Consider the following 6,692-nt stretch of genomic DNA (forward strand, 5'->3'; position numbering starts at 1 on the left):
TAAAATTAATTGTAATTTAAGTTAAATGATAAGAATTACCGGTTACTGAGCATGAGAAAAAACACATGTTGTACAACCCATATGGAACATAGCTAAAGCTAATTGTATAATTGTTTTGAAGCGGTTGTTGAATTTTGAAATACCTGCTTAAGATTACTTCTCACTTGCTCAGAAATTGAGCTTAATGCTTTGTAAAAATCCCTGAGGTCTCCTGATTCTGATGCTTTTTTCCATTTTGCGCTGCGTCACTCCTTTGCACAGATATTCACATTTCTTGCTTTTGGAGTGCAGTATGTGAAATCTCTGATTGTAGTCCAACTGGACGTTTCCTAAGAGTCTTTTCCGGGGAGATGCACCTTATCCTATCCTGTCTAGACACTATCACAGATTAGTGGTGTGTAAGACTGCTAGATCACCTGCTGAGCTGTTATTGACACCATATGGGAGCAAGGGGTGAAAGTGCACGACCCCAGAGAAGACTGAAGAAACAACCAGTTACACCGCAAGCAGAGATTTCAGATACTGCGCTCACTGGAGCTCAATTATTTTTATAAGATATCTAACTCAATTTCTTTAAGCATGTGACAGGCCTTCTTATTGGATTTTGCAGACACTTGTAAAGTTAAAACCTAAAATAAAAAAACAAAATGAGCAAATATGCAGGGTAAATAAATATATAGCAATAGTGCATGAAAATACCATAAAGCAACTGATTAACATTATTTTTATCAAAAAAAAACTTAAATGCCATCCCACAGCGTCAAGGCGACCCTATTTGGGACAGTCCTACGCTTTAGTATTAAAACCTTACCATGTGTCAAATGACGTAAATGTGAATAAGGGCCGAACGGGATTGAGATCAAAACTAATGGACGCCCAGGGATAGGGAGCTATATAACGTAATGGATTTGGCAGACACTTGTAGAGGTGTTGTATGCTGTTCTTATACCGTAGGCTGTGATGTGCATGGTTACGTTCAGAATTGTGGGGGTTTTCTTACTGTAGATAAGAGAAAAATGTACAAAGAGAGAAGAGGGGCTAAAATAATGTAAGATGCAAACGCTCCTTGATAATCTTTTTTTACTGTGCTGCAGAGATTCAGTTCCCAACTACCTACATGACCACTGCAGCCAATCACTGGCCACAGCACTGCAGCTGGACCACGAGGGTCAGTGCTCAGTCAGAAGGTATGTGCTACAAATATCAAAAAGCTGCCGACATTTCCAAACAGAAAAACACAAGTGTGAACTGGTGCAAGCTAAGAGAGCCATTCGATATAACAAATTAAAGCTGCACTCTGAACCGCCATAATATGTAAACATTGAATCTATGAAACGGGAACTGCATTACTGCTATAGAAAATAGGTTAAAAAATACAAGTACTTAGCGCGCTCCATGCATCAGCCTAAGGTGTTTTTAAATAGAGCTTGAGCCTACCTACCCATATAATTGTAGGTTTTTAGTCCGGGAAAGGCACCATGGTTGGTTTAGGGTCCCAATAAAGGGGTACGCCTTGTCGCTGGCTGTGGGGCTCACATGAATTGGCCAATTTGTGGGCTAAGTACTGGTGATGAGCGAGTGTGCCTGTTACCCGAGGTTTCCGAGCATGCTCTGGTGTTCTCCGAGTATTTTGGGTGTGCTCGTAGATTATGTTTGTGTCCCCCCAGCTGCATGATTTGCAGCTGTTAGACAACCTGAACACATGCAGGGATTGTCTGTTTGTTAGGGAATCCCACATGTATTCAGCCTGTCTAGCAGCCACAAATCATGCAGCTGCGGGGACACAAACATAATCTACCAGCACGCCCAAGATACTTGGAGAACACCCGAGCATGCTTGGAAAACCCAAGTAACGAGCACGCTCGCTCATCACTACTAAGTACATTTTTTTTAACATGTTTTCTACATCAGTAATGTGGTTCAAATTTCACATATTCAACGTTCACAAATTCCAGCGTTTCAGAGTGCAGCCTTAATTTGTTAGCATAGATATTATCCCTGTGTCATTCAAGTCCTTTCCATTTTTGCCATCTAATGACTAGGAAAAGTTTTGATTTTTTATTTTGCACATAAGAACAACGTATGCCACACTGATGGGAAAAAAAAGCATATGGACGAAAAATGGATGAAAATTGGATCAAGTGCATTGATGAAAAATGGTCTGTATGTACACATGTGCCAAAAAAACCCTGAAGTCTGAATTAGGCCAAAGTGGTAGTAGACTAATTGCTTACATCACCTAGTTGGAAATGGATAAGAATTGCAGTTCTTATAGCAATATATTAGGATGATAAATGGCAAACACCTGACATTAAAATCAATGACCAAGAATGAGCTGTCAGATATGAGTACAGTAATTGACCCATTGTGCTAATGACCTTATCGCTGTAATTAAGCAATAGGTGAAACATTTCTAAAAACTGTATTAGTATTAGTTCAGCTGCCATGTATAAATCCAGAGTGCGATACTTAGAAAATTATGAACAGTTCAACCATAACGATGACAGACTACATTTTTTTTTAGATATGTTACACTTTAAAATAAAATGTGTACACCAACAAAGTGGGCTTGTACAAAGCGAAAGACGATCGGGCGATCATGCTATACATGTACAGGCATTGATCCATCATGACTGATGCTTTGTATGCCAGGCTTGATGAACAGTCTGCTGGAGTAAGATGCTCCAAATTCATTAATCGCCGTGTAATTCTTATTGAACCTAACTTGTCTCTGCAGAGAGGGAGAGGACTAGAACTCTAGTGCCACCTATTAGAAGAGGCAATCCTAAAAGTCAATATGGACCCTCTAACGAACCTTGTCACATGACTTAAGATAAAAACCAAAATCTCAATCTGCAGACACTGTTTCTGGGTACTGCCCTTCATCAGTGCAAAGTGTGAGACCTTGTTTGGCTGGGTGAGAGGCATCTGCCCGGGTTCCAAGGGGTTACGTTTCTCCTTGCGAAGCGGGACATCTCAAGCCTGACAAGCTAAAATGAGGAGACTTTTAAGCCTTGCAATGCTCCTCTGGAAAATTAAATATGCAAATCGTCTCTTCAGAGAGTCATAGGACTAGAACTCGAGTGCCACCTATGGGAAGTAGCAATCCTAAAAGTCAATATTGAGCCTATTTCCCAGGGGAGCACTGCAAGGCTTAAAAGTCTCTTCATCTTGGCATATCAGGCTTGACATGTCACTCTCCGCAAGGAGAAACAATACCCCTTGGATATTGAATGTAATGCATTATTCTCAGCTGTCATGCACCATCACTAAATATGTACACAGGTCTGGCGTACATTTTTGTAGTATTTTATGCCACTTTCATTGCGTAAATTTTGATGAATTTTTCAGATGCCCAGATTTTTCAAAAAGTTGTCAGAGCTGGCCAGGTTGTCTACAGGTTGCACAAAACCTGTTACATTTTGCAACGTTAAAAACAGTTTCAGACCAGAAATGCTGCAAACACTGCTTGATAATTTGGGCCATAATGTTATCCAATGTTATAACCATTGCATACTATCATTCGTGTAGACTTTTGGAACAATCGTCGGCTAACTTTTATCCTGTGCATGGCCAGCTTGGCTATGGCTTGTGCATGGACAGTGTTAGAGCTACCTTTTTTTACTATATTAGTTGCTTCTACACTAAGTTCAAGGACTTCTTCATGATTTAACATTGATGGTCTATTCTTTAGGTCAGCATTCAAGCCCTTGAAGCCCTCTCAGTCATAATGAATGGAGCTACGTTTTTCTCATCCTTGCAGGTCAGTGGAACCATAACACACATATTCATCCTTTTCATTCAACGAATGGGATGAGGCTACGAAATTGGGACTCCCATCAGTGACACATTGGTGACTTTTCCTAAGGAATACTTAGTCCTAAGAAGTACAGGTAAATCCGAAGGAAAAATCAAAGATGGCAGCTGCAGGAATTGCAAATATTACTGGCTGCTCCAGTTCTCTAGGCTGTATACTCATTGACTGTATACAGGTAATAATAAATATTAGAAGTGGTCTGGCACATTATGGATAGCTGGAACAGATCTCTTGTATCACCATGAATTCAGCCTAAGACAAAATTCCAAAAACGAACCATTGTGTGATCTCTTCTGTAGGCTAAGTTTGCATCAACATAATTCCATTCAGTTTGCTCTGTGTTTGCCTTCAACCTGAGAGTTTGAGAAGTGTCCCAGGGATAGACCGGAAGAGAGCGAAGATGACTTACTGGCGCACTCCTCTGGGTTTGGGTTGGCATGCTGTTCCTGTGTACGGTCAGTGAGCAACTTTGGAGTTGGAGCTGAGGAAAGGGAGCCGTCCATGAGTCATGATACAGAGTGTTCGGTGGCAGAGTCCAAGAAAAAGTTGGAAAAGGGAGAAAAGAATAAAGACAGACATGGGTGTTGCAGAGAATGCCTGCCAGAGGAAATTCACTGCGAGATAATCTGGGCAGCTGGAATTCTGTGTCGTTTCCGAAAAGTTTAGTTTGAGTTGCACAAAGAAAGCTAGAAGCATCCAGAAAGTGGAGCGATAGCATAATTTGTATTTTTTCCAGTGTGACACAGCAGATAGATATATTACAGATGAAGAGGAGAATTTAATAAAGGAAACCTGTCAGTCCATTCGTGCTGCCCAAACCTCAAGCAGCATGAACCGGAGACCGACTGCACACTTACAGGCAGGTAATTGTTTCTCACTAATGTTCTTACTAGTGATGAGCAAACATGGTCGGGTAAGGTGCTACCGGAGCATGCTTGGGTGCTAACCGAGTGCCTTCATCAAGCTCGAAAAATATGTTCGAGTCCCCGCGGCTGCATGTCTCGTGACTGTTAGACAGCGGCAACACATGCTGGGATTGCCTGTTTGTTAGGCAATCTCTGCAGATAACAAGCAGGCAATCCCTGCATGTGTTGTGGCTGTCGAATAGACGCGAGACATGCAGCCGTGGGGACTCGGACATATTTTTTGAGCACGCCGAAGACACTCGTTTATCACCGGGCATGCTCGGATAAGACTTATCCAAGCACATTCACTCATCACTAGCTCTGATGTTTCAGAGAAAACAGTTTAAAGATCCTGCTGGGGACCGTAGGCAATGATGAGACTAGTCCGTTGCTGCCCCTGGCCGGCTTCTCCCTGCGCTGCGCCAGTTGATTGACAGGTCTCTACCATGTGTACTATGTTTTCTCTGATATGCTGGAGAGTTTTATGGAAAAACATAATTGGCTGCAATTGTGCAATTTGAACTATAACACAACCTGAGTGCCAAGAATGATCAATAAACCAGCCCTTACATTACAATATCAGTTATTTTTAATATTGTTATTTTATTATACATTTTGAGCTCAATATTTCTCCCGACCCCCCAAAAATACACACATAAAATATACACGTAGCTTATGCTATACATGGCAAAGTTCATTTGTATCGATCAGTGTCATTACAGTCTGTATGGCGTGCTGTGTGCAGAGATTATACAGTGTCATGTTGAAATAAATGTCACTTTTATGTATATTTAATCTTCCCAAGTAACATAAAACAAGCATATATCATAGCAGGAATTCTCCTAACGTCCTCTCTTAGCATTGGTTTCAGATGAGATCACTAACGCTCCGGCCCGCGTCACTACATCAATGTGACATGTTTGTTTAATGGAAGACAGTGCACAGCATGTGGCTGCCCATACGGGAACATGGACTTTACATTATTTTACAGTAATACATCCTGTTGACCAGAGGATCATAAATATAAGTTTTTATCCATCTTTTCTGGACCATTGCCTAGTAGCAGCTGATGACCCAAGTGGTGTTCGTTGCTCCGGCGGACACTGGTTTTGTCACCGAGCAGTTTGCAGATGGACATAGATGGTGTGACACTACTGTACAGCATAATTTTCAAGCAGGCAATGCAAGGTAAGTTTTTGTTTTCTTAAGTCTGGAGGTTACGAAGTATGAGACTTTAAACCTAGCGTGACTCGAGGCAACGTAGTATAATCCTGGACTGCATTTTTTTCAAATAGTTCCACTACTTGATCTCGTTCGATGTACTAATTAGACAATCTACAAATCACCATATTTAAAAATTATGTTGCTGTACACTCAAAACAAAAAACTGCAAATTGGTGAGTCATTAAGTGTGTTCCTTCTTTCTAATTTTCTGTCCACTGTTGTGAGTTCCGTTCTTGAACTCCCTCCTGTGGTCATGAATGGTACTTCGGCGAGTTCTGTCTGTGAACTCCCTCTGGTGGCTGTGAGTGGAGCTACTAGCCATTGAGGTGCTTTCCTCACCTGCTCCTCATTTGTTGCTAGACTGGCTTCTCTATTTAACTCCACTCAGATCGTTAGTGTATGCCAGCTGTCGATGTCTTAGCATTGGTTCAGATCTCTCTGGGACCTTTCTGAGGACCTGTCTATTCCAGCAGAAGCTAAGTTCCTGCTTGTTTATTTTTTGCTCATTGTTTTCTTGCTAAAATTCTAGTCCAGCTTGCAACCATGATATTTCCTTGCTAGTTGGAAGCTCTGTGGGGTGCAGAGTGGCACCACCGCACCGTGAGTCGGTGCGGGGTCTTTTTGCACACTCTGTGTGGTTATTTGTAGTTTTTTGTGTTGACCGCAAAGATCTCTGTTCTATCCTCAATCTGTTTAGTTAGACTGGCCTCCTTTGCTGAAACCTGTTATGATCCTTAGTGGCTGAG

At 41.6% G+C, this 6,692-nt stretch overlaps 1 long non-coding RNA gene across 1 annotated transcript; it reads left to right on the plus strand.

The window, feature by feature from the left end:
* Nucleotides 1–955: 955 nt before the first annotated feature.
* Nucleotides 956–4,753, plus strand: LOC143788293 (uncharacterized). The gene is made up of 3 exons (XR_013218597.1): nucleotides 956–1,187; nucleotides 3,695–3,763; nucleotides 4,117–4,753. It is a non-coding gene; the product is annotated as an uncharacterized LOC143788293 (long non-coding RNA).
* The last annotated feature ends 1,939 nt before the right edge of the window (nucleotides 4,754–6,692 follow it).

The sequence above is a fragment of the Ranitomeya variabilis genome, chromosome 8 (genome assembly GCF_051348905.1).
Source record: "Ranitomeya variabilis isolate aRanVar5 chromosome 8, aRanVar5.hap1, whole genome shotgun sequence".
Taxonomy (NCBI): domain Eukaryota; kingdom Metazoa; phylum Chordata; class Amphibia; order Anura; family Dendrobatidae; genus Ranitomeya; species Ranitomeya variabilis.